The sequence below is a fragment of the Callithrix jacchus genome, chromosome 10 (assembly GCF_049354715.1).
Source record: "Callithrix jacchus isolate 240 chromosome 10, calJac240_pri, whole genome shotgun sequence".
In the NCBI taxonomy this organism is placed as follows: Eukaryota; Metazoa; Chordata; class Mammalia; order Primates; family Cebidae; genus Callithrix; species Callithrix jacchus.
In genome coordinates, this window is record NC_133511.1 from 106452269 (window position 1) to 106479601 (window position 27333).

General features: G+C 37.5%; 1 protein-coding gene across 44 annotated transcripts in view; it reads right to left on the minus strand.

The window, feature by feature from the left end:
- Positions 1-27333, minus strand: part of LRRC4C (leucine rich repeat containing 4C) — a 1379884-nt gene that overhangs the window by 1178993 nt on the left and 173558 nt on the right. The window lies entirely within an intron of this gene.

Genomic DNA, 27333 nt, shown 5'->3' on the forward strand with positions numbered 1-27333 from the left:
ATAATTTCTAATCCAAGCCAGTGCATCCTTGAGGAAAAAAAGGAGATACTATTAATAGTCATTTATTTTGGAAAATGTTATAAAGTACACATCCACCAGGAAAACCGGGGCTTGTAGGGCTATGGGCCTCATTCCTCAAACTCTAGTAGGCAGGCATATACTTCTCTGAGAGATCAGATGCCTTCTCTGAGGGACTCTGAAGAATGCAAGAGAAAAGATATAAAGAGGAAAACATTCAGGATTCTCAAAGGAAAGAGCATAGTCAGCTGGTTATGCAGTGGAGACCATATTCCATGTGTTTTCGGTGAATAACATTCACAAATTAAAATAAGGGAAAATCGATATATTGATTTTACTAAAATTATAACAAAATCTGTTGGGAGAAATAAAAGTGCGCATGGCGACGATGAAACTAGGGAAGTTCTAAACAAGGGAAGAATCCTCAGCCTCTGTGGGGAGAAGTCAATGGATAACACCTAAAGGTTAAATATAAAATCTTGGAATATAAGCATGCTAATTGTAAATATGGAGATAAGTTTAAAAATTTTGCTAAAATAAATGAGATACACTTTAAAGAGTACAAAATGAGGGCCGGGCGCGGTGGCTCACGCCTGTAATCCCAGCAGTTTGGGAGGCTGAGGCAGGAGAATTGCCTGAACCCAGGAGGCGGAGGTTGCGGTGAGCCGACATCGTGGCATTGCACTCCAGCCTGGGTAACAAGAGTGAAACTCCGTCTCCAAAAAAAAAAAAAAAAAAAGAGTACAAAATGATAGGGTCAGGAACTGTTATATTTTTAACAAATCTGGTGCACTATTAGAACTTTATTATTATTATTATTTTAGTATTAGACATTTTAACCTAAAAGCTGGCATGCTATGATTTTCAGGCCAAATTTTAATGGCCAGACTTTGTTTGGAAAAATCAAAAAATTTTCCAGTGACAGAGCCCTGCCCATTCATTTACATGTATCTCTGGCTGCTTACATAGTACAACTACAAGTTGAACAGTTACAGTGGAGTATATATAGCCCACAGGATCTAAAATATCTATTATGTGGTGGCACTGCAGAGAAAAATGTCTGCTGACTGCAATGCTATAACATGGCTATGGACAGTTGATTTAAAAAAAAAAAATAGTGACGTCAAATACATTCCAAACAGGGTATGCTTCTAAGTAGTGGAATGATAAACAAAATTGAGGCCTTCTCTTTCTTGGAGTCCTACATTGGCACAGCCTTTTAATCCTCTAATGGACTAAGAGTTATTCTATTTACAGCCAGGATAATAAAATAGTTGCTATATCCAAGACAGCAGCTACTCTGTGCTTCAAATCAAGCAAAGCAAATCCCTATCATTTTTTTTTAATTTTAGATATTCAACAGTTTTTGCTCAGTTGTCTATTTGGTTCAAAATATACCTTGGAGATTTTCTGGAAATGTTTTTAAAATAATAGCTTCTGTGTACCCACCCACAGGTCTATTAGCAAACATAAAATAGGAAGTAAAAGTCTTCTGGAAAAGTGGCTCTCAGAGGAACTCAGTGACAGAGCCCAACACTCATTTCTTACCTGAAAATTTAAGTGTTTTCCTTGGGGAGAATCCTGCATGATATTTTATTGGTGTCTTTCTTTTTCAATCGCTTTCACATCACATTATCTTAACATATTGCACTGCCTGTTAACATCATGTTTCTTATATGCTTCCTAATAAGCTCCGTAGTTAACAACAATCTACCATTTTTTGGTCATACAGGAAAGAACACCTTATGAGGCTAATATATTTCATTCTTTGCCTCTACCTAAGGTTTCAACATCAGTTCTGTTAGAAATGAAATTTACTAATCAAAACTGTTGGTTTGAAAATAATTCTATCAGAGCAAGTGAAACCTATACTCCTGGGAGTACTGCACGTCAACATTTATCATTGATTTTTTGACTAAAAAATTACTTGAAAAAGAATTAACATCTGCACCCTCATCACTATAAAATCGCATGCAATAATTTAAGATTTGTGAACAAGTGAGTATTCTACTAATAAGAACCGCCTAAAAATGTAATTTTTATTTTCTGAGATCAAAATTTGGCATTGATTACAACATACAATTTATGCTCAGTGCCATAGGTTCTGTAAAACCCTACTGATGTATAGTAAGGGGGAATTTTAGAGAAAGTGTGAAAACACCTCACCACTCTTGGTTTGGGCTTTATTATTATTGTGTATTGGTTAGATAATTGTTTTCTGCTGGTGCCTGGAAATGAGTACTTTTATAGAGTCATTTGCTTATACATGCATTGAATGTGTTTTGAGTTCCCACTATGTGTATTTAATAATTTTGGAGTTCTTTCCCAAGGGGAGAATACTGTACATAAGACTAGTCATTCAGGTAACAGTCAACTTATTTGTTCATGGGGCATTTAGTACTTATTGACTGAGACCAAGCACACTGTCTACTTATAGTAGAAACCCAAAAAATATTCAATGTATAGATAAACAAATGACTGTCATTCAGTGTATGTAGGATGACTGAACAGTTAGATGAAGAAATGCAACAATCTAGGGAGGTTAGACTTAAGATTGAGGGAAAGAGAGCATGTGCGGGATGAGATAAGAAGCTAGAAAGATGTGAATCACAGTCTTCCAGTCTTCATGCAGTTTTCTTTGTGTATCATCCAGAATCAAGCTATTTGGTAATTCTAATTTATCATAAAGTATAATACAAAAATTGTAAATGTTTACTTTTAAAGTTTTCAGATACATATGTTTCTTTTGTTGTTGTTGTTGTTTTTGAAATGGGTCTTCCTCTGTCACCAGGCTGGGGTATTTATCATAAAGTATAATATAAAAATTGTACATGTTTCCTTTTATAGTTTTCAGATACATATAAATTTCCTTTTTTTTTTTTTTTGAAACGGGTCTTACTCTGTCACCAGTGGATTTCATCTCACTGCAACCTCTGCCTACTGGGTTCAAGTGATTCTCCTGCCTCAGACTCCTGAGTAGCTGGGACTGCAGGTGCATGCCACCAAGTCTAGCTAATTTTTGTATTTTTAGTAGAGACGGGGTTTCATCCTGTTGGCCAGGATGGTCTTGAATTCTTGACCTTGTGATCTGCCCTCCTTGGCCTACCAAAGTGCTGGGATTACAGGTGTAAGCCACCATGCCTGGCCATAAATTTCCTTTTAAAGACAGTTTGCAATTTTATAAGTAGAAACCTAGGTTGGTGTCAAATGGCACCAAATAAAAGGGAAATATATGGCAATAAATACTGTTTTTCAGTTGGAATGAGAGGAAGGTCACATACATACAAATAGGCCCACATCATCATTTATAGCAGCAAGGGAATTAAAAATGTGGAATTGGGAATTATATCATAAACACTTGGAAGAATGACACATTACTTGAATGTAGATACAAGAAACAAGAGTAAATATTTACTCTGTGTTAGATATCACCCTAGATATCTAGATGAAGTTATTCTGAAGCTGGTATTCTGCCCTTAAGGAGCTTAAAATAGAGGTAGAAAGAGAGGATAGACGTATTTTTAGAAATAGAGAAAAATCCAAATTGGATTACACTTACTATGACCATGTATCAGGCTTAAAATTACAAAAGATAGTTATAAAAGAAAATAATGTGATGGTGTAGTCTGACATGTAATTTCCTAGATGTGGAAAGTTTCAGACTGCAGAGATGAGAACGGGGACTAGAATGCAAGTCTTTTTTCTCTCTGTGTTGTCTGTGCATCAGGTAGGACAAGTAAATATTGTTGGAGTAAGAACTCTGCTATTGATTTGTAATTCCTCTCTATTTCTTTTCTTTTTTTTTTTGAGACGGAGTTTCGCTCTTGTTACCCAGGCTGGAGTGCAATGGCGCGATCTCAGCTCACCGCAACCTCCGCCTCCTGGGTTCAGGCAATTCTCCTGCCTCAGCCTCCTGAGTAGCTGGGATTACAGGCATGCGCCACCATGCCCAGCTAATTTTTTCTATTTTTAGTAGAGATGGGGTTTCACCATGTTGACCAGGTTGGTCTTGATCTCTTGACCTCTGATCCACCCGCCTCGGCCTCCCAAAGTGCTGGGATTACAGGCTTGAGCCACCGCGCCCGGCCAATTCCTCTCTATTTTATACCATGACTATCATATTGCAGAAGCTCCATAATTTTAATAAATAAATAAACAGAATGGTCAATATGTGACTAAACACCTTAAAGTAGGAATAAACATGGTATTTTAATGTCTAACACTTTATACGTTAGAGTATACTCTTTGTATATCTCATCTAGTCCCTGTAATAACACTCTGACCTCAAGAATGTTATTTTTTAGTTACCCAGTCTGCAGGTGAGCAAATCAATGATCAAATAAATTAATGATATATTAGAGTAAACCATAAAGAGAATACTTAAAAGAAGATACCGTAGCAGACAGGACTGGGCTGGTTAAAGCAGTGGCTAATGGGTAAGATTGAGAAAAAAAGACTGGGTGAGAAGACTAAAATTAAGAATAGGGAACCAATCACTTCTCCACCTTTTGGCTAAGATCAAGTGAAGAATAGGGAACCTTAAGATCAAGTCAAGGCATTTGCCTTGAAAAGAGAAGAAAAGAGTCCTTGTGTAAATTACTGGAACAAAGGGTAAATAAAACCATAATCTTACCAAGTTTGTCTATTCAATCTAATAAGCTTATCTAGCTTAATTGAGAGAAAAAGAAAGAATAGAAAAATCAGAAAGAAAAAGAGGAGGGCAAATACCTAGTAGCCAGAAAGGAAATACTGATTTTATATTGTTCTCAGCAGCATAATGGAATTCTGCAGAGCATTCAAACTTCAGGTCAGTGCGGCGACACTCTTACGCAAACAACCCCAACTGACTGACAATTACAGCTAGCAGGGACTCTGAAAAAATTTATCAGTAACTTATATTACCTACCTTCCTGAAAATACTATATCACTGCTGTTTCTAGAAGCAAGGATGTAGTACCCATGGGTCTTTTCTTTTTTTAAAAAATAACAATGATTACATTCTTCAATAATCAGTTCTCCAATGTAGCTCTCAAAGTTTGGTGGATGAGATACAACATTTGATAAAAATTAATCATTTTGCTATGCTTTGATTAGTCATATCACATGGTAGCTGGGAGATAAAGAAAATGAAGATAGGCTTTATTATTTTGGGACTATAACATAAATAAATAATACTATGTTTATGGGAGAGAGTTTGCTCAGTTTATCTTTAATCTCTTCAAATTATCATGAATTTACCAGCATCATCAACAATGAAGAAATAAATGATATAAACAGATTTAGCACATGGAAATAGGATCAAATAGGATACTTGTTTTAATTAGCCAAGGAAAAATAACCTCTGACACAGGTGACACAGGTTTAGACGCCTGGCACTTTACAACTTTGCAGAGATAGAACACTGTGCAGAACCTCATTGCAAACCTTATCAAAACCTGCAAAATTTGAGGATAAGAAAAACACTTTTTGGCTGACTTTCTTTCAGTATGATAAAGTTTTATGGCTGAAGCTATAGGTAAAACCAACAGAATTTATATATCTGACTTTCCCCATGCTTTTCCTTAGGATAAAAAGAATTTGTCCAAAGAGGAAAAGAAATATACAATTTTGAAACTTTTATTTATTATAATAATTCACAAAGAATAAAAGTGACAGAGCATTTGAGACGAGAGGAAAACAGATAAAATTAAAGAGAATGAAATGTGATTAGGTGTTCTACTGGTTCTTTCATAATTCCTTCCTAGAGACAGACATGCATAAGAAAAAGATTTATTTTGATTTTAAAACCCTCTTAATGTGATTTGAAGCTCTTGCATTAAGTTCCTCACAGCAAAATGCAAATGGCTGGCTTTTTTGGTGCCAAAATTAGTCTCTCTATCAGTGGCTTGTAGGAGCAAGTCTCCCTTCTCTTGTTTTCTCTGTGCTTAATAATGATCTAATTTAGGCAAGTGTACAACCAAATGATAAATGATTGATATGAAATATATGCATGTTGTTGTGGTGGTTCAAGGAGAATTTCACCTCTTGGGAAGGAAAGTGGATTACCAATTCTGCACCCCAGTGTAAGTGCTGTAAAAAGCAATATATAAAATTGTCCAGTAAACAACTCACAAAGGCTAATCCACTCAGCATGGACTGGGCTGGACTGAAAATTCCATATGTTCTTGGCTTTCATTCTGTATTTCCTTCGGCACTCAAAATTGTAGTATCTAGCTGTTAGCAGATAGTACTTTCACACTGAGAAGTATGAGAAGTGAAAATCTTGTGCTAAATTGGCTGAATTAATCAGTACATATTTATAATCTCTTTCAAATTAATCTGTTACACATTCCAATCCAGAAACAGATCTGCTTCTAGAAGCTACCACACCCACAATTTTGTTGAGATTTCTTTTCCCTTCCCCATTACTAATTAGAAGGGGTAGAATGGTATAGAGAAGAGAATGTGAATAACTTTTAAATCAACAGCATAACACCTACTCTGTGACCATAGATAAATGACAATCTCTCAAACCTGAGTTTGTTCATCTAAGAAAGGGGAATCCCATCCATGTCTTTATTGCAGGACTGTTGCAAGTATAATCAATAAAGATTAAGCAGCTAGCACAATGCCCGGTAACCAGTAAATGATAACAAATGTATGATTTCTTTGTACGACCTATTACTACTAACAGCTCTACTCTTATAATCTGCCAAAAGCATTCTTGAAGAATTTTCTTACACTCTGCCAATATTTTCTTGGCATGGAATAGGTGCAGATTTGAAATACAATATTCCCTTAAAAAAAGAAAGCTTAGATTCCCAGATTTCTCCTTGCTTACTATGTGATTGCATGTAAGTTGTCTAAACACCTAAATCTCAATTTCTTTAGAATGAAAGATTTTAATAGTACCCACCATCATTGCGCCTTATAAGGATAAAATGAATAATAATGTGATGCCTGAAATAATGTAAGTACTTGATAATTTTGGCTGTTTTGATTAGTATGAGGAGTAATAATACAGAAAAAGACAAATATTTCCTGCCATAGGTCGTTTTCTTAAAACATTTTGACTACCCTGCTTGCCATCATTCTAAGGCTACTTCAGAGCTGGCGTTTCGCTGTGACCATGCAGTGTACTTGCACTACACTAATGCTGTATACCAAGGCACATATATAATGCTGTATTCTAATGTACCCAACAGACAAGTGTTTATTTTTTAAACTTGCACTATATTAATGCTGTATACCAATGCATATATACATAATGCTGTGTTCCAGTGTATACTAATGTCTGGTTACACTATGCAATGCCACATTCCTTAGGTCTGTGTCGTGATTACATACAAGGCAAGGTTGAGGCAATACTCTTACACAGCCCCGGGTCTGCTAGGGGCCTGCTAGGGTCTGGAGTCTTATTCTTAACCATCCCCACTGTATGCATTATGGATCACAACTTAGAATTAGATCATTTCCCAGTTGAACCTTAAATGAGACCTAAGCCCTGGGAAACACCTTGATCACAGCCTTGCAGAGGACCCTGTTAAGCTGCTGTCTGCATTACTGACCCACAGAAATTGTGAGATAATAAATGTGTGCTGTTTTAAGACATTAACTCTGTGTCAATATTGTCATGAAGCTATAGATCTTAATAAAATGTCACAAAATACACTTCAGGTAATGCCATTATGCTTACTTAGCAATCAGAATCTACCGCTTGAAAACTATTTATTTTCAAATTTTATTTTTAAAAAATCTACATTATTCTGTGCAGTACTTACTTCACAGTACTTTTTTGAAATAAAAATTGAACTCTTAAACTCCATGTATCCACATAGTTATTAGTAATAAACAGTTTGGGATACAAATATTACCTCTAATATATATAAACCAATTATATTTTGTTAATAATAACTAATTCAGAATTTGGGTATTTGATGCAATAGATGATATGAAAATGAAACTTGAAAATCCCAAATTCCTCAGAGCTTGATGCTGATAGTAAACAGATCCATCCGTACTTTGAAAAAAGAAAGTATGCTCTTCTGACACTTGTTTTGATAGAATCATATATAGGTAAAGAAAAAACACACACACAGAAAAAGACAAAATACAGCATAAATGCACAAAATCTACAGACTTACAAAGGAAATCACTGTCTTTTCTTGACTAAATGTGGTCTGGGCATAGTTAATCATGACCTGGGTATGATTCATAAATGTGTTCTCTTTTAATTCAAAGGCAAAATACTTTGGGATCAAATTATTAGGTTATACTAATAGCATTGGGTAACTGGTAGAGGCTGAAGCCTGATGATATCTTGGAGGCAAAAGATAAAACAAAATGTAAGTGATTCATCCAGAAGTGCTTTTAAATTAATTGAGCCCAGAGACCATGCTTCTGGTTTTGTAATGGGCAAATTACAATGCCTAAGATCCAAAGTGCTCAGCCAGAAACAAGCGGACAGTGTCAGAGAAGCGAACTGGGCTCCTTTTATTATTTATTTATTTCCTACTAAGGAACGTGTTCATTCCTCCAGGTGCTTTGGCTCGTTTCTCCCTTCATCTAAATTGCCTTGCCCACAGCCTGAACATACCCAGACTGAGAGTTCAAGCCACAGAGAGAAGGGGTTTGACCCTGAGATTTTACAAAAAGGACAGAGAGAGAGAGAGAGAGAAGGGACCAGTTTATTAAAACTTGAACTGGAAAGAGAGCAAAGCGCCAATCTAATTAGTGTTTAATGACTGGGCTCAAGTCAGAATGTCAGGCCTGGACCACCAGGGAGAAGGCAGTTTGGCTTCAAGAGAGAGAGAGAGAGCACATGAAGAGGGATGATGACACGGTCAATTGTCTTGGTCTGTCTCTCTGGTGCCAATTGTGGGAGCTACTGATGCATGCTGATTTTCCTGAGTAAATCAAGGAAGAAGGTAGACAGTGAATTTTCATCCACTCCTCTGCCATCCTGCTTTATAATAATTGTGGCCCACATGCACACAGGCTTCTGAATGTCTTCGGTGTCAGTCTCTATAACCAACCATTGCCTTTAGCTTTTCCAGTTACTAACTGGATAGATAAAGATATAAAAGCTGTTTTTATTTAACAATAAATATTTAGTGGGGGATTGGCTGAATCTCTATGAACCTTGGCAGTTTCTTCTTTAAAATGTAAGTAGTAATATCTATCTTTACAGAATACTGTAAGAATTAGACTTCAGATATACAAGCTATAGCATAGGGCGTTAACACATATTAGAAATTCAACAACTGAAAACTGTGTTATCACACCTGAGAAATGTCAAGAGAAAATAATTGCCCTATCCAAAAATTTCCTTCCTGCTACTTCCATGAAAAACATCACTCTGCACGTATCCCATTAGCAATTATTTCCTTGTCTGTAGCAGTTTTGCAGATAACTACAATAATGTATTTGAATTAAAGAGGTTACCTACTTTAAAATTCTCATTGCCAACTACTGCTGGTCACATTATAATATAAACAAATTATAAAGCTGTATTAGAAATAACCAGGTCACATATGTGAAAGACCTGGCTTCAGAGTCTGCTCAGCCTTCAGAGCGTATGAAGGCATTCCTTTTGGGAATAAACATGGGCCCGCTTAAAAACACAGGGTCTATTCTTGGGGCCTCTTAGGTGCCTCTCTACATCAACATAAGATATTTTCATTCAAAGTATGAGAAATTGGTATTCCTACCAAATAAAAGCACACCATTCTAGTGTGACTTATAAAAGACCCTTTCTCTTCTTCAATCTTCAATTCCATCATTCTGTAGCCCTCACCCAGGCATGTTACCTTTCCTCCTTATAAATTATTTTTTGGTCACTGGATTAGTTTCCTTGGTCTGCCGTAGCAAATGACTACAAATTTGGCATATCAAAAATGTCAGAAATTGATTATCTTACCATTCTAGTATACAGAAGTCCAAAATCAAGGACTTGGCAGGCTTGGTCACTTGTGTAGGCATTTGCTCCATGTCTCTCTCTTGGTTTTGGGTGGCTGCTGCAAATCCCAGACTTACCACTCATCTCTGCCTCTGCGTGTCTCTGTAATCTTAAACCTTTGTCTCCTTTCTCTTATAAATCAAATCATTGGATTTAGGGCCCCTCTCAAATCCAGAACAATCTTATTGTGAGTTCTTTAACTTAATAATATCTGCAGAAATGGTCTTTCCAAATAATGTCACCTACACAGGTACCAGGGATTAGGATAAGGACATATAATTTGGGGGGACACTGTTCAACCTGCTATAGTTTCCTCACACACTAACAGTAATGGTCATACATGTCTCCCCAATTCTTGTGCTTCCACTGTCCATTTTCCTCATTTCTAACCTCAGGATTTTTAAAAATGTCTCAAAGCACCCCAGATGCTTTCCACTGTAGAGCTGAACAAAGCTACAAATCCTGCCCTGTGGGTTAGAGTTTATAGAACCTAAACTTAACAGTTTCCTTCTGAACTTCTTCTACAACAGTCCCCTCGTTGTCACTCACCTTCTCTCTGTTCTACAAAGACGTCAACAGGTTTTTACACTTTCTGTTTTTGGGAGTATCTTCCCCAGGATTGTCCCCAGCTGGTTTTTGCTTATTGCATGGCTGGCTCTCAATTGTTCAAATTTTTGTTTAGATGTCACGTCCACAAAGAAGTTGCCCCTGATTAAAGTAATTGAATTAGCTCCCTCTCCTCATAGCCACTTTCTGTTTACAATCCATTTTATATTCTTCAAGTATGTATCAAAATAAAGAAATGCATTATTTATTAATTAGTTTGCGTATTCATTGTTCTTTCCCCCTTGAGTGTATGTGCCATGAAAGCAGGAATTGTTTTGCTTATCACTATTTCCCCACGATTACACCTGTGTTTGAAACACAGTAGGCTGAAAAAAAAGTGTTGTTTATTGAATGAAAGAATAGTACCATCAAGCCTCAAAGGAAAAGAGGCAGAGTGGAAGGAACCAATGATAATTGTTATGCTATAACCATATGCTTAATTGTTTTCTTTACATAATACTAACTCACTCAATTTTCATACTGATACCATAAGGTAGTTTCTATTATTTCTCCTACATCTGATACAAAGAAGCTAAATGGCTTTCCTAAAGTCACATAAAAAAGAAAATTCAGATCTACCTGACTTTAGGGCCCACGTTCTTTCAACTAACTCTATGCCACAGAAGAAAAAGACAAGGAAAGGACGTGTTAAGGCACCATCAAAACATACTGCTGAAAGTAGCCTGATGATAAAAATGCCTTAATTTTTTAAGTAAAACCCTCTCGGGTGTTTTCAAATGGAATAATAGTTTATATTGTTCTAGTAGTGATGCTGTGGATGCCTGTGAACTTGGGGCGGGAGAAGTGCTGGGATACAGAAGGATCCAGCCAGTTCGCTCAGAATAACTGGGGTGGGTGTTTGCTTTTCACATGGGTAAATTTAATTAGCATTGTGGGTGTCTAAGAACTGTTACAGACCTCCTCTGGCTGCTGCACAAAATTATCCAGGACTATGTTTAGCATTTCTGGAAACATGCCTCTGATCCCCATCACACTTACAGTGAAACAGGGACTCAGGTGCCTCAGTCAGGAGAATTTGAATCACTACAGAGAAGAACATTATATCTAAGATGAATCGAATGAAGTATTTCGATTATAATATACTTGAGAAAACTTTGCAAACCATGCTGGCTCTTATGGTTTGTTAATGAAACGCATACATACTTCATAGAACTTATAAAAAGACAACTGTTTAATACTGAAGCAATGTTTTAAAAGAAATTTGTCACTTGAGAAAATAAATGCTTTCTCTAGTCCTTATCTTTCAAGAAAGAAGTTATGCTTATTTCTCCTTCTTGCTTAGCTAATTTTTGTACATTTATACCAACCTTAGTCAGAAATGTCCATAATTTTCAGAATATTTGTTTCCTAAATCATTATGTAAAGATCAGAAACATGACTTCGATTATATAATTTTCAAGAATATCTGTGACCAGTTTCATGAAGGAATTAGGACTCAGAAGCGGGCCAGTTCCATATCTAAACTTAATACTTATTTCATGCATATGTGCATAAATTCAACAAATATTTAATATGACCTTCTATGAATCAGTTATGGGTTAATTAATGAAAGAAAATGTCTGGTTTCATATAGCTCATATTCTAGTGAAGAAAACAGATAATATATATACAGCTAGAAAATGCAACGCCAGGCAGTATTTAATGCTCTTAGGAAAAAGTAAAGTATAACAAACGTCGGTGAGGATGTGGAGAAACTGAATCCCTTATACACAGCTGATGGGAATGTAGAATGCTACTGTGGAAAACAGTATCGAGGTTTCATAGAACTACCAGATGATCCAGCAATCCCACTTCCAGTTATAGATCCAAAAGAATTGAAATCAGAATTTCAGACCATTCACAATAGTCAAGATATGAAAGCAACCTAAATGTCTACTGATGGATGATATATAAAATACGTGCATACAATGGCATATAATTCAGCTTTAAAAAATAAAAAAGTAAGTCTTACGATTTGCATCAACATGGAAGAGCCTAGAGGGCATTATGCTAAATGATATAAGCCATTCACAGAAGGAGAAATGCTGTACAATTCCATTTATGGCACAAATTTAAAGTGGTCAAACAGACGCAAAGAAAAGAATGGTGATTTCTAGAGGCTGAAGGAAGGGGAAAACGGAGTATGCATTTTCAGGTATGCAAGACAAATACATTTCAGAGATCTGCTGCATGTAGTGCCTGTAGTTAGCAATATGGCATTGTGCACTTTAAAACATATTAAGAGGTAGAAATTATGTTAAATATTTTTACCACAAAACAAACAGGACATAAGGACATTTTTGGATGTGATGGATATGTTTGGTACCTTAATTATGGTGATGGCACCACAGGTTTGAGAATATGTCCAAACTCATCAAAATATATATATTAAGTATGTGATTTTTTTTTTAAATCAATTATATCCACATAAAACTTTAAGAAGAAAGAAAAAGTAAACCAGTTAAGGAGATGTGGGGCGATGTTAAGGTGACAACAACTATTTGAACAGAGATCTGGAAAAGAGAGGAAGCAAGGCCTGCAGGAATCTGGGTTTTAGGGAGGAGACAGACAGGAATTGAAACTAGAAATCTCCTGACATAGAGGCATGCATGGCATGTCAGGACATCGCAGGGAACCTGGAGTGGCTGGGGAGGAGTAAGTGAGAGGCAGAAAAGAGAGAAGAGGGAGTGGAGAAGCAGCCAAGATTAGAATATACAGGGCTTGGGAGGGCAGAGGAGGCACTTCGGGTTTCACTTCACATGGAAGGAAACCTAACAGATGGTTCTGAATAGTGGAGTGACATGATCTGACAAAACTTTTAGAAGGATACCTGCAGTTTCAGTGTTGAGAATATACTCAATGGGATCAAGGGCCAAAGACCATAATCAGAAAAGTCGCTACTGTAGTTCAATGACAGCGTCTTGAACAAGGGTGGGAGCAGCAATGATGGTGGTGACAAGCAGTCAGTCTGGAAAAAAACTTGCTAATGGATTAGATGTGGAGTGATACAGTTTGGATGTTTGTCCTCTCTAAATCTGATGGGAAATGCGATTCCCAGTGTTGCAGGTGGGCCCTACTGGGAGGTGTTTTGGTCATGGGGGTGGATCCCTCATGAACAGCTTAGTCTTGTTCTCAGGGTAATGAGTGAGTTCTCACTTTCTGGGTTCCTGTGAGATCTGGTTGTTTAAAAGAGCCTGGCATCTCCTCCCTCTCTTTCTTGCCCCCTCTCACCATGAGATATACCAGCTTACCCTTTGCCTTCCACCTTGATTGTAAGCTTCCTGCGGTCTTACCAGAAGCCAAGCAGGTATTTGTGCCATGCCTGTGCAGCCTAAGGAACTTGAACCAAATAGATGTCTTTATTTATAAATTACCCAGTCTCAAGTATTTCTTTGCAGTAATGCAAAATGGACTCAAGTATTTCTTTACAGTAATGCACATGGAGAATAAAAGAATGAGAGAAAACGAAAATGATTCCCGGATTTTTGGTCTGAATAATGGGGTAAAAGATAGTACCATTTACCTAAATGGAACTTTTTGCACTCTATTCAAACAGAAAACAAACAAACAAAAAAAAACAAAGATTGTTTAGCAAATGATTTCTTCCTCTCTATCACTATTGCCCTTTTATACACAGATGCAGAACAGGGGGACATATTTTCTTTTTTTGTTGTTTAAACTAATTACCCTGCCTTGCTCAGAATTGTTTCAAGGCAGCTCACTAGGAGTATAAAATATGTCAAGATAGCATAAATTAGAAATAGAACAAAAATGGCCTTTGGCCCTACAGTTCCACTGTTAGAAATGTATCCCAAGGGGAGACATAATGTATTGTGTGAGCACAATACAAGGATTCTCACTGCTACACTGTTTGTTATAGTAGAGAATTGGGAATGACACAGTCAAATTAGTCATTGTACATCATTGCAATCACTACAATCAAATCAGAAATACTAACACTACATTAAATTGATAGAGACAGATGTTCATTATACATTGTGAAGAGGAAAAAACTGTGGGTTACCAAAGAGCATGTAAATGATTTTCCCTATACAAATATAAATATATGCATAGAATAAAATCTATAAACCTACATGCCAAATTACTAAAGGTAATTATTCCTGGTTTGGGACATGACAGAATAATTTTGTTGAAAATGTTTGTACAGGTTGGCAAGACATTATTTTTAAAGTGGGGAGGTGAAAGAACGAAGAAAAAGTAAGTATGTGCAAAGAGAAGCTGTTAGAAAGCCTAAAAATATAAACCGACATCATATTCTATCCACCTGCTACATGCACTATTTAGCTCTAACAAAGATAGCAGCTAAGGCTAAAAGACAGACCTTGCTAATTACAAAATTCACCATGTCCAAAAATAAAAATTAATATTATCTGTATAAAAAGTGTAAGTCTTGACATTCTCAGGTGACCTGGCATCTTATCTCTACAGATGTCCTGGAGTCATTTCTCCCCAGTTACCATCCACACAGGACAGCCAGCCTGTGTTTTAGTTCCTTGAACTTGTCCATCCTGTTTTCTCCAGAAGTTGCTAGCACAAGCCCTTGTCTCAAACACTACTTCTTCTACTATTCAACTGAAAACTCTTAACCTTTCATGTCAGTTTAAATTTCACCTTATCACAAAAAAACTACTTGATTTCCCCAATAATAAATGATTGACCTATAATTCCTTCGTGGCACATATCATTAGTTTTCATTATATAGCTATCTGTATGATAGCTATTGAAATCATTCTCTTCTTTTTTAGACAGTATGGTAGGCAAAATTATACTCCTTTCTTCCAAAACACGTCCACATCCTACTCCCTGGAACCTGTGAATGTTATTTTACAAAGTAAAAGACATTTTGCACATATGATTGAGGGTTTTGAGTTAGAAGATTATCCTGGATTGTTCAGATACACCCAATGTAATCACGAGAATCCTTACAGGAGAAACAGAGAGGCAGGAAAGTGAAAGAGAAGAATATATAAGGATGGAAGAAGCAGACAAAATGATGTGAAGCTACAAGCCAAGAAATGCAGGCAGCCTCAGGAAGCTAGAAAAGGCAAGGAAATAGATTCTCCCTTTAGAGACTCCAGGAGGAACACAACCCTACTGGCATCCCAGTTATAGCCAAGTGAAATCCATTTGAGATTTCTGACTTTCATAAAGGTTAGACAGTATTTTTGTTTTTTATAAGCCACTGATTTTGTGGTAGCTCATTACAGCAGCAACAAGAAACTATCAGAAATGTTAAGTCTTGAGAGTAGAAACCTCATTCATTTTGTTCACCACTATATCTACAGCATCTAACTAAAAGCTTTGACACGTTATAGAAAACTTCTAAATGTTTGTTGAATGGATGGATATTTAAACGAATTAAGCAGCCTTTATTCCCCAAAATATTTCTCCAATTTAAAAATGAGGTGAATGCTAACGAGCCAAATAAAAAAGCATGTAAAAATGTAGCTTTATGCCACCTTTAACTCATTCATGCAAATTTTCCACGCATTACTGATCTTCTAGCAAACTGAATATTATTTGCAGTTAACAATTTTTAAGTCACCCCAAATCTCACAGACAACTTTCAGGAGAAATATCTAAGTACATTATTTATTTTTAAAGTTTTTCTAGAACTCTTTGAAAGAATTAAATATTGGAAAATGTATCTCCACAATGGTTGTCGAAAGTAAGGATATAAGATTACTTAGCCTTGTATTTTGTCATTCCCATCCTGTACCAGTAATCTTTACTTTGATCTACTTACCAGGTTAGTTCATGAACAGCGTAAAGTGAGGTTTGTAGTACAAGCCCAAATGCTGAGGCAAGACTTCAGAGGAAAAACAAATATCCACCGGAGACAATTGAGCACCTGCAAATTTATCTATAATGTTGCAAATTCTGCCTGAAATTACATGAGTCATTTTTAGAGAACTGGAAATTTGGCTCACATTGTCTCCTTTCCTTGTTTTTTTTTTCAAGTTCTGTGAGTAACTTGAACATTCTACCAGCTACTTGAAATGTTCCCAGCAGTGCATTGGTTCTCGAACTTGAGCACACATTACAACCACCTGGCATTTTGGATGCACCTGGAGGACATTAAGTTAGATGACTTAAGCCAGGCACAGAAAGACAAATTATGTGTGATTCCATTGATTTGTGGAATCTAAAATAGCTGATCTCATAGTTGTAGAGAGTAGAATAGTGATTACCAGAGGCTGGGGTAATTATGGAAGAGAAAGGCTGGGAGATGTTGGTCAAAGAATGAATAGTTACAGTTAGATAGGAGGAATAAGTTCCAGAGATCTATTTCAAATCATGGTTATTATACTTAATTACCATAAATTGTTTTCTTAAAAAATGTGAAGAAAGTGTATATTAAGTGTTCTCGCCATAAAATCTATAACTATGTGATATAATGCATTTATTAGATTTAACCATTCCAAAAGGTGTATACAGTACCTCGTCACTTAACATCATCCATAGGATCCTGGAAGTTTTGACTTTAAGTGAAACAAGCTACAACCAAACCATATTTTTCCCATCAACATTATCACGAAATAACCTAGGAGACAGTATGCATCATTTTGCTTGAAGTTGAAGTTGCCAAGAACCTATTGATGACATTGAGGACCTACTATATATTTCAAAACATTGCGTTGTACACAATATATACAAATTCATTTCAGTTTAAATCAATTAATAAATGTGAAAAAATGTTCTAATGTTTGCAGCCACAAAAAAGCATCACATGGAGGGCTTGTTAAGACAGATGGCTGGGCCTCGCCCCGTCTTTCTGATTCAGTGGGTTTCAAGTAGAACTAGGACTTTGTATTTCCATTACATTTCTGGCTGATGTTGCTGCTGGTCCCGGGAATCACTGCTTAAGTGGAGGCTCCTGGTACCCCACCCAGATTCTCTTACCAACAGTAGTGACTGTAGCTGACAGCAATTACAGAAATTAATCGCTGCTTTCTTTTCTGTTGTATTTTGTTTTGTGTTTTTTTTTTCAACTTTTAAGTTCAGTGGTCCATGTGCAAGTTTTGCTGCATGGGTAAATTACATGTGACTGACATTTGGGGTACTAATCATCTCATCACCTAGATGGTGTGCATAGTTAGTACCCAACAGGTAGTTTTTCAACCCTGTCCCCTCTCGCACCCTCACTGTTTTAGTCATCCTGAGTATCTACTATTCCCATCTTTATGTTCATATGTATTCAATGTTTAGCGCTGATGCATAAGTGAAAACACGTGGCATTTGGTTTTCTGTTCCTGATTTAATTCACTTAGGATAATGGCTTCCAGCTGCATCCATGCTACTGCAAAGCACATGATTTGGTTCTTTTATATGGCTGCGTCATATTCCATGATATATATGCACCACATTTTCTTTATTCAGTCCACCATTGACGGGCAACTAGGTTGATTCCATGTGTTTGATATTGTGACTAGTGCTGTGATGAGCATATGAGTGTTTTCTGTTTTGAACGAATTCCATGACCAAAGGAAGCCTGCTTTTTTGAGAGGCTACAGGAATACGGCTTATCCCTCACTTCACCCTGTTTCTCTCTCTCTCTCTCTCTCTCTCTCTCTCTCTCTCTCTCTCTCTCTCTCTCACACACACACACACACACACACACACGAACACACCGTGGCAATCACTGCCTTCGATGGGTACAAGAGAGCGGCTTATTTTCCTCCAACTTTTTGGTGCGATTCAAGCTCCAGGACTTCCTGTAGGTCATCCCTAAGCTAGGCTCAGACTGAGCTCACTCTCCTGTTTAACTTCTTATCCCCTGTCCCAATCTGCTTCCCTCACTCCCTTCCCCCTGAGACTATGACCTTAGTAAATCAGTGGAATCGGAATTCTCATCTCTGCCTCTAATCTAGGGAAGCAGATCTAGGTAATTTCCTTTTTGTTCAGAGGGCAACTTGGCTCCATACACTGATGAAAAACTGGCTCCTTGGAAAATACCTTTAATTACTAATGTAGAATGAGTACCATATCCCTGCAGAACACTGGGTCCTTGAACTATAAAATGTGGCCAGCCATATTTATTATTATTTTATTATTTTTATTAGACATTATTATTATATTATTATTTATATCATTTTATCAAATCTGAACTCAAACATTATTTCCTTTGAGAAGGCTCATTATTCTCCTGATCTCAGTTCAAGGCTGGTTCCTCTGTTAAATGCTGCCATAATTCCTGATACCTAAATAGCATAGCACTTATTATGGGTTTTAGTAAATATTTTGGAGTGTGTTTTAATGTAATACCTATCTCCCCACTAGACTATATGCTCTGGAAAAACAAGAAATGTCTTTAATTCAATACCTAGTATAGTGGTTACTGTATAATTAAGTATGAACATAATGCTTATTTGTTGGAGGAATAAATGTCTAAAGAAGCAATAGTTTCTGAGAGTGTTGGGGACTTCAAAATTCTTACCATGAAAGTCAGACTTCATCTGCTACATGTGGCAAAGAGGCACAGGATGGATGAATGTGAAGTACACCCTTAGCTGCAGACTACATAGAAGAGTTTCCTAGTTAGGTCAAGTAGTCCCAACCAAGGAAGGAAATAGGAAATGTTGGAACTGGAGATCTATTCACCAAGAAGGCTAATTTGTGACCCCATATCCCACATTCATAATTTGTATTTTTATTTCAAAGTAAAAGCCTGACATTAACAATAGAGTCACTTTATATCAGAGGCTATGGTCAACTCAATCTGTGCCCTGTGCCTGATGAAATAACATTGCATTCACCATTGTGTTTATGTTATGGGCATTCAGATATCATTATAGACACATTTTCCTTACATTATGCTATACGATGCAGTTTTTAAGTGGTTCCACACTTGTCAGATAATCAAAGACTAAGATAAAGGTATGCATATTGTTGTTCTCTCCATGACCTGCTAGTATAGAAATGTCAAATCACAACAGTACCACAATAAATCTTGACATTTGTCTCCCATTGAATTTGAGCATGAGGAAAAATGAAAAGGCAGGGAAATCTAATGAATAATTGTTGGAAAGCTAAGTAAAAAAAAAAGGCAAACCAAAGACATTAAAAATCAATTTAGAAGCAAATAGCATTTTGTCAGACTTAAGAATTATCAATTAGCGGACTGAGGTATGTCCTTATCACCAATATAACAGAAAATAAAGCTTGCAGAAAATAATTAACAATTAGCCTAGTATTTTTTTTTACCATTTTAAGATAATCTCACTTTGTCTCTCTTTCGCTGTTTCTCTTCTCTCTCTCTCTTACACACACACACACACACACACACACACACAGGCACATTCTTCCTCGGAATAAATCAAAGCACGTCCAGTAGTGCTAAAATCTAAAGTGCTATGCTGGAGAGCATTAAGGAATTTACTGAAATGGATGTGGACTGCCTCCTTCTCTGAGTCATCAGGTTTTAAATAGAAATGAGATAGTAAATTTCTGCCCGCATCACACTGTGTGTCTTCTCCGATTCACTATTCTCATTCATCTTGCTGCTTTCTAATTTGTAAAGATGCAGGCAACGTATAAATATTCATGGCAGCTCTGGAAATAGACTACATAGTGCTCAGTCTTCCGTTAGAAATGGGCAGAACATCAAATAGGGCTGGAGATGCATCTCAAAAATGATACACTTGGCTTGTCACTGGACGAGAAAAAAGAATGGCATGATTATGTCGGAGAATTTCACAGCTGAATCTGTGAGGCTTCCTGACTATGGGTTAGGCCAGTGGTTCTCCAACCTGCTACACATGAGAATCATGTGGGAGAGGATTTAAAATTAACAATGCCTAAGTTTCATGCTCAAAGATTTTGATTTAATCTATTTTGGATACAATCATGGAATTTATATTTTACTAGATTTTTTAGGTGATTCTCATATGCAACCTAGGCCAAGAGCACCTTGTTCAATTATTAGCAAGGTACATTAAGCCACTCCAACAAATTTAGTTTGTAGAGGTTAGTGGAGGTTAGTTGGTAGGCATCTCATGCTCAAGCTAGAAATACTCCCCAAAATGCAATGAAAATGGAATAAATGCTATAATAGAAGTAGTTCTATGCTACAGTGGAACATAAAAATGAGACAAGATCATTAGTTCATTTTTTCTTAGAAAAGTGAAGTGGGTTTTCAAAAGTCTTATTAGAGGCTTTGGTGGATGCGTGATGTGTGGGGTGGATGGAGGAGAGGTAGAAAGTTCACAAAAAGAGTATTTCCAGTCACTAATATTGTGTCCAAAAACATTTGTGGACCTGAAAGAGTAGAGCAACTGTGAAATGTAAGATGATTGACAAAACTGGAGAACAAGGGGGATGCCCCTTTCTTTTCGCTGGCAATTTTGTAAATTGTACAATCTAGCCACTGGACTGAGATTTTAAGTGTGCTATGAAAAGTGGGAATCAGAGTTATTTTGAGGTACAAATGAGATTAATTTTCCAACTGGAATCACATGGTTATAAAGAGTGAAGGCAGTCAACTTAGAGAATATCAACATTAAATTTACCACTGAGAAATCAGAAGTGGTAGAAGGAAACCTCTGTTGAGCTTACAATATCCTCTTCAAATATTAGGAATGCAGTTTTGATTTAAAGTTCCTTGTCACTTCATTATGATGTCTGCACCCACCAATTCCAACGGGAGAAGATGCAGATTCTGGACTGCTGCCAACTAGCACATTCTCATTACTTCAAAAGTCTGAATCTTTGCATGAAGGCAGTCCTCCTCCTAACAGGCATATGGAAACTAACTTTGGGATGTCTGCCCAGGGTGTGGATCATTTTGCGTAGGATGAGCCATACTTGATTTCTGGTTTCTGCTTGCATTTAGCGGCAGTAACTAAGAAGCTCAGGGAATGCATTTTAAGGGCATGATGCTGAGCAAATGTATGTGCCTTTAAGAGGGGATGCAGCTGCAGATGTGGGCCTCTGAATCCCAGGACTCCATAGGAGCCAACCAAGCAGAAACAGCTCTGCCCACCATTGTGCAGTTGGGCAGCCCTCAGCCTGTCTTTTCATTTTAACTGGGTTTTAAAAGCAATACCCAATAAAACTGGTATTCTTTTAGCAAACCAGGTTTTAAGAAAAATCAAACCAGAGCCAACAGGGTAGAAAAACTGTTTGACATGAATAAAATTAGAAAGCACTCTATCAAATGTAGTGTTTTAAACTTTTTTTCTCACTCTTCAATGGTTTATCATCTTTCACTACAATAATGATATGGCACTTGGGAGGAAAATTAGAAATTTTAGAAATTTTCCTAAATAAATTACTATTAGTTCAGTATCTGCTCAATAACAGCAATCACAAAATATTGTTACATCAATTATATCCAATTGTTTTCCAATAAAATTCATTGATCATGCCATTTGAGCAGATGGTCTGGAAATATCCCCTTAGAAAATATTATTTAAAAAAGTAAAAGCTTCATGTACAAAAATATTCATCATATCACCATTTATCTTAGGTAATTTTCATTGGAGTCAACCCCTTTTGTATTTGAAACAACCTAAATATCTAACCACAGGGGATGCTACTATGTGGTGAATAATGCATGGATTAGTCTAATAAAGGAACCACACGCTATTATTGTCTGTAGCCTGTTTTTGTAAGGGCCCCTGATGTTAAGAATAGTGTTTACACTTTTAAATGGTTGAAAAGCAAATTAAAAATACTATTCGATTCTGACCTGTGAAAATGATATCAGATTTCAATTTCAGTGCCCATAAATGAAGTTTTTTAAGAGCATAGAATTGCTCACTTATGTACCTATTATAATTGTTTACATCTTGTTACTAACAGCCATTGTGCTACATTGACAGAGTAGCGTAGTTGTGTCAGAGACCATAAGACCCACAAAGCTTCAAATATTTACAATCTAGCCTTTCCTAGAAAAGGTTTGCTGACCCCTGGTATAATAAAAAGTGCAGAAAGTGTATATTCTGGACCTAGACTGCCTAGCATTGGGTGCCAACACTGGCATTTATTATACATGTGACACTAGAAAAGTTATTTATCCTCTCTGTGTTTCAATTTCCTCAACTGTAAAATAAAGGTAATAATAGTATCCATCTTTTAGGGTTGTTGTAATCATTGCATCATAATTCATGACAAGCTTAGAGCACTGCTCTATATGGAGTAACCCCAGTGAAAGTTATAGTTCTTCGATTTGTACTAACATAAAACTATTCAAATGTTAGATAAAACATTAGATAAAACTGTACATATAGTATGAATACAATTGTTAATAATGTAACTTTCAGATTAAAACTGTCTGGCAGTTTTTAATGTAAAATATGCCAAAATATTAACAATGATTACCTTCCCCTGAGAATTTTCTTTTTGTTATTCCCAATTTTACTATACATATTCAATTACCTACATAATGCTAAAAAAATAAAGAATATAAAAAAGATAGAGATTGCTATAACTATGGAAACAGTTCTGTGAAAGTACATTTTACATAGAAAATGAGCACACAAATGTAAGGAATGAATATTCTGTGTTTCAAACGCTTTCCTCCTTTTTATGCTCCTTCATACACTCTCACACATTTTTACAATTATATTTTTTCCTAGGAAAGGGTGAGAGTGACACTTATACACTTTACTTTTCACCTGCACTGCTGGCCATTTGGAAGTGGGAGAAGACAGACTTACGCAAGCTCATCCCATTATACACGTTACTAATTACCACTGACGTCCACTGACAGCACACTTAATTAACCACATTGAAAAATTCATTCCCTTGTCTCTCCACTCCAGGCACTTGTCCCCAGCAGCCCTCCCCACAGACAGCTGCGTTTCTATGCTGTGTTAAAAATCCCCTTATTCTTACAATCAGTCAATAAAGCAGAGAACTTTCAGGCCATTTCAGGGCATGTGACTGGATTCTTGGGGAAAAGTGTTTGAACGTGTGTATGTTGAACACCAATCCGTAATCACAGTTTATTAAAAATCATTGATTTCCTACAGTGCTATCTTGTTTGAAAAGGCAATTCACATATCTCATTCTTTATATTTCATTACACCTGAAAATAGCACAAAAACACAAAGTTGTGAGTACCTGGCCAAAGCAGAAAAGTGAATTCTGTTATAATGAGTCCATGGCTAAGGCAAATGATTAGGGCTCTATACAACATTTAGTTTCATCTAATTGGTGAGGCATTTTTTTTTTCTCAAATGACAGATTATATTTATATTCCATTAAATACAAGGGGATATAAATATCCAGGAAAAGTAGACAGTTTGGTGCAGCTTGCACTAATCTGTTTGGTTCAGATTGTTTGATGCAACCTGGCTTAATGTCTGGTATGTTAAACAGAACACAATAAACCCCATAATAATTCAATATATCTTTCTATCCACATATCCATCTATCATTCCATATATCCATCCATATATCATGCATCCATTCACCCATCCATCCATGCATCCATCCATCCATCCATTTATTGGTTCACACATGTATTCCTTCACATATAAAGCTGGGTAAAACTAAAACTTAAATTTGAAGCCTATAAGAAATAGGTAAGTTGTGCCACCATTCAACAAGCATGATATATTTTAAAAATATCTACTGTTTTGGCAGATGCTAAGCAAGATATTCATTGTTAAAAAGTTAAGATATTGATGATTAACAACACTACATCCTTGCCTTTGGTAAGCTAACAGTCTAGTAGGGAACACAGACAATGAGGCACATATGTTAAGCACGCTTTAGTAACTGCAATAAAAGTAACATGTCCAAGGTTCAGAGATTGGAGTGATGAGGGGAGGAAGCCAGAAAGGAAAGTCCTGCGTGGAAGACAATCCTACACATTACCCAGATGGGAGATCCTGAGTCTGCTGCAGATTTTTCCATGCTGTTAATCTCTGATTTTGCTGGGTTTCATATCCGTTTAAAGTTCATTACCAGAAAAAAGAGTAAATTATTAAACTGGTCTTAATGTCATGGTCATCACATGGTCAGTCTCTTTTTAAGAGCAAAAGGCACAACTTCAGGAAACGGATGGATTCTTCTAATGTGACTGGATTTATATTTTGTTTTTTCTCTCCCTTCACTTTTTCTCTCTCTTTAAGGAAGGAGTTTCTTCTTTAAAAACTAGTATCATTAGGCAGAGAAGTATTCTTTAACATTATACAGGATAATTTGGATTCAAGTGTTAAATTTGAAATTGAATCAAATCTCCTGGACTCAGCAAAAGATACTTTTTAATGGACCCAGAAATGTATTTATTTTTATGTTTGAAGACAAGACAATTGAACAGTAGAAAAAGTGACCCAGCACAGAGACTCAAGAAGGAGTTTCATCTTCCAGTGAGAGCTCTAATAGAATGGTAATATTCTATAAGGCAAATAAAAATAGTAATATTACATATATATATATATATTTGAGACAAGAGTCTCACTCTGTCAGCAGTCTGGAGTGCAGTGGCACAATCTCAGCTCACCACAATCCCCACCTCCTAGGTTCTAGCAATTCTCCTGCCTCAGCCTCCCAAGTAGCTGGGACTACAACCACAAGCCACCACGCCCAGCTAATTTTTGTATTTTTTAGTCGAGATGGGGTTTCACCATGTTAGCCAGGATGGTCTCCATCTCTTGACCTCGTGATCCACCCACCTCAGCCTCCCAAAGTGCTGGGATTACAGGTGTGAGCCACCATGCCTGGCCCATAATTTTAAGATAAGATCCTTAGTCACCGTTCAGGCCTGTGGGATAATGATACTTTGCTTTTAGAATTGACATTTACTCTTTTCTACTATTAACAGGCTAATAATTATGAAGAAGGAGAGGTGAGGGAGGAAGAAGAGAAGGAGGAAGAGGAGGAGGAGAAGAAGAGGAGGAGGAGGAGGAGGAGGAAGAGAAGAAGAAGAAAAAGATAAAGGAGAAGACCCAGTTAAAAATATGACCTTAAAATTTAGGAAAGGGTCCTGTTCCTTAACAAAGAAAAAGTGGAAATAACATCAGTTAGGAACTCCATGCCCAACATCTACTAGCGAAGGAAATTAGCACAAGGTGAGATAAAACTTCAGCAATTTATTTACTATGTATCAAGAACTTTACCAGGAATCCTAGAAATAGTGCTAGTTAGATTTTGAAGAATTTTCTTTTCCTTTGTTCTATGAACAACAGCAACAACAAAATGAGAATTAAATTAAGGACAGAGCATAGAAATTTCTAACAATTTTCATTAATATAAGGCACTGTCTGTTCTAGTAAGTGTACTGCAAACCTATAGATCTTGTTACATTTCAATAAAAAGTTAGTCATGGGGGGGGGGACTCAAGATGGCGCTGTGAGAACAACCCAGGATTGGAGCCCGCGTTGAATTCGCAAACGGTGAGTCAGTGCTGCATTTCCAGACTGATCTTTGTTGCCCACAGAACGGGGAAACTCCCAAGTATAAAAAGACACGGGACGCCAGGCAGTAGGTCTGCCTGGCGAAGCCGGCAGCCGGGGCGGCGGCGGCCGGCCCTACCCAGCAATCCCCACAGGGCGCGCTTGTCCGGGTGCCTTGTTGAACCTGCAACCTGAGACTTGAGAGGGCTGGACTTGAGACTGAACGAGACTTGCACAGTAGCCCAGCCCAGGGGATTGCAGGGACAGATCGTTTGGGATACCCAGTGGGACGAACAAAACCGCGATTTCAAACTATCCTGGGCAGACAGTTCGAGACGCTCTGTGGGGGAGGGGCGTCCACCACTACGGAGGCAACCTGCCCCAACTGATATACACGCCCACTGCTGAGGCAGCCAGCCGTTGCCGAGGCAACCCGCCCCAACTGAGATACACGCCCACTGCTGACGCAGCCAGCCGTTGCCGAGGCAACCCGTCCCTACTGAGATACACGCCCACTGCAGACGCAGCCTGCCGTTGCTGAGGCAACACGCTACAACGAAGAGACTCCGCCGCAGGGCGTGGCGGAGACCACAGCAGAGCCGGCAGGAACAGCGCGAATCACACAACAGCAGGGCGGAGCCTCGGCAGCCAAACAGTGGCTAGTCTGCCTTTGAGCTGGGCAGGACACCTGATCGGACATCCAAAAATAAAGCCCAAACCCCTCAACACAGAGCATTTGAGAAAAAAAAAAAAGGGTTGTTTAATGAGCTGTGTTGCAGCAGAATCAAACATAGCAGCCTAACAGCCCTGAATGAACAACAGAGTGCACAGCTCAGCAATTAAACCCCTATAAAGTACAAACTGTCTCCTCAAGCAGCTCCCTGACCCCTCTATATCCAAAAGACTGTCATTAGGCAGGCATCATCCTGGGACAAAGAGAGCAGAAAAAGAAACTGGTAGCATCCCTCGCTGTGCCACAGCTACTAGAGGTGCACCCCAGACAAGCAGGGTCTGGAGCGGACCTCAACAGTCGTACAGTGAAGGGGCTAGACTGGTAGAAGGAAAACCAAGCAACAGAAATACTTCATCATCAACATTCTGGGTGTCCACTCAGAGACCCAAACGAAAAGTCAGCAACTACGCAGACGACCAGCGGACAAATCCACAAAGATGGGAAGAAACCAGCGCAAAAAGGAGGAAAACACCCGAAACAAGAACACCTCGCCTCCTAGAAAGGACCAAAACTCCTCACCAGCAAGGGAACAAAGCTGGACAGAGAATGACTGTGACGAAATGACGGAATTAGACTTCAGAAGATGGATAATGAGAAACTTTTGTGAGCTAAAAGATCATGTATTAAATCAACGCAAAGAAACTAAGAACCTTGAAAAAAGATTTGAAAAAAGA